This window comes from Micropterus dolomieu, linkage group LG20 (genome assembly GCF_021292245.1).
Source record: "Micropterus dolomieu isolate WLL.071019.BEF.003 ecotype Adirondacks linkage group LG20, ASM2129224v1, whole genome shotgun sequence".
Lineage (NCBI taxonomy): Eukaryota > Metazoa > Chordata > Actinopteri > Centrarchiformes > Centrarchidae > Micropterus > Micropterus dolomieu.
This window is the reverse complement of record NC_060169.1, coordinates 18,713,777-18,715,904: the sequence shown is the minus strand read 5'-3', so window position 1 is coordinate 18,715,904 and position 2,128 is coordinate 18,713,777. Positions and strand designations below refer to the sequence as shown.

Genomic DNA, 2,128 nt, shown 5'->3' with positions numbered 1-2,128 from the left:
TGTATCGCTACTTCATGTTTGAACACAAGTCATCTTGAGTGCTGGCATCCTGTTTTCTCATTCTTATCATCTGGAGGCCTTGAAATGTTTGACCAAATCCTCCTGACACTGGACACACACAATTAGGAGTGTGTGCATCCTCCGCAACAAGAAAAGGAGAGGAACAGTTTGATAAAGTACTTTTGTCCTTGTCCGTCTACAGAAAGTGCACCAAATAGACAGTTGGGCTGAGACTTTATTAAATTGTCTGCCTTCAGTTTCTTTGTATTGCATTGACACTCTGCCAGTTTTCATTATATGTTGTCTGTAACTTTCATATGCATTTGACCCAGTTTGGTGTTTGTATGTTCATAACCTATCTGCCTGCCCAGAGAAAGATTTTGTTAATAGCCTGGTATACATACACAATTATTTCACAGATAGACACAATGGAAACAGAGAACGAGGCGTTAGTAAAGAAAGTCGATAAAATCAGGGTAAATTTTAACAGTGACCATTCTACATTTTTCTCTGAATTATAACTTGCATTGCATTTTCTTAGTTTTAATAAGTGAGAAATGTTACTGTTGCCTGACTCATTAAGAATCATGAGTTTATTCCATTCACTCCTTACTGCACAGTTGTGGTGTTAAGCAATACTTGATTGCATTAATCACCAGGTTGTAAATGCATAAGTTTTCCAATTACATAATTGCAGTGTTAAATTGTTGAGTCTGTTCGTTTTGAGAATAGTAGTGAATTATTAATTATATTTTATCAGTGATTATTTAAGGTAGAATGTGTTCTGACCATTTTTTCTGCAGTTGTATTTGTGTATGTCTTTAAATACCGCATCCATTTAGTAATATCAGTTTATGTAGTATGTAATAATACTAATACTTTATTACCCAGATATAATAGCGGGCAGTGAATGAATACCCTTGAAAGAAGAGTACAATTATTTGTTATTTAATTGTTCCTCACTATGCCATTTGCAACTCACTGATGCTTTTTCACAACTTTGTTTCATTGTAATGCATCTTAATTTTATTTTTGGGGTGAATGGTACTGGCAACAGTCACTGGAGGGTTCGAGTTGTATTGGATGAAGTCTGGTGGTGTTTTTGTTTTGTCACTTGCAGGCTTGCTAGTTGTCATTGGAGCCATAGATTGGTGTCTTTCAGGCCACAGTTTGTCACCATAATGTTATTTAGTTATTCAACCTTTTTGAATTCTCTATGTTGCTGTTAAGAATTTGTCACTATTAATTTTATTTTGGTTTAGGAAAGCTTTGCAATCACTCCTTTAATGGATTTCCTGAAAGAGGCATATTTCATATTACCTTCAAAAATACATTTTCCAACTACAAAGACCATAGCAATTTGAAGTCCATATACCATCTGTTCAAAATATCTGTATATGACTTGCTGCTATTTTTAAATGTGACTGCAATATTACTTTCAGATGTCAGCATTTACAGTAGTTGGCTGACTTTTAAGTATTTGCCATCTCTTTGAATTTCATTTCAGCTGCCATTTCCTGTCATTAAAAATCTCTGAGAATGAAATGAATCCTCAAAACTTAAGATGTATGTATGCTATTTCTATATATCCATGACAGAAATCCATTCTGGTTGTGGCAACTGTCAGACAAATAATAACAAATTGAACAGTATAAAAACACTATTAACCATCTTTTATGCAAGGTCGAGGGAAGTAATGCAGCTGAGCTTATAAGCAGAAAGAATTTATGAAAATGTGCCCACCACAAAAATGAAATCACCACAGTCATGGCCTCAACATCCTTAATTTGAGTGCCTGAATGAAACTGTTTTGAAATACTTGGGTATTAAATGGGTACCATGGTTACTAAGGACAAATCAGGAACAACCTAATAACAAATGAATCATTAATAGGTAGCTTAGTGAATAACTGAATGGAGGACTGTATAGTAGATAATGATGATTTACTAGATTAATAAATCTACAGGTATTGATTACCTACTGAATATATGTGAATCCACATACTGACCACCTATGTCATGAGCCATTCTGACTACAGTTCTGATTAACTTTAAACCAGCTGCTGAGTGGCACATAATTATTAATGACTAATTACTTAATCAATAGGTGCTCTTTTTGTCAATAGGTG

General features: G+C 34.4%; 1 protein-coding gene across 1 annotated transcript in view; it reads left to right on the top strand.

The window, feature by feature from the left end:
• The window catches only part of LOC123959126 (cytochrome b5), a 6,591-nt gene extending 5,042 nt beyond the window's left edge, over positions 1-1,549 (top strand). The window contains exon 6 of the mRNA XM_046033023.1: positions 85-1,549. The gene's annotated coding sequence lies outside the window, so the exon portion shown is untranslated. The remainder of the gene's footprint in view (positions 1-84) is intronic.
• The last annotated feature ends 579 nt before the right edge of the window (positions 1,550-2,128 follow it).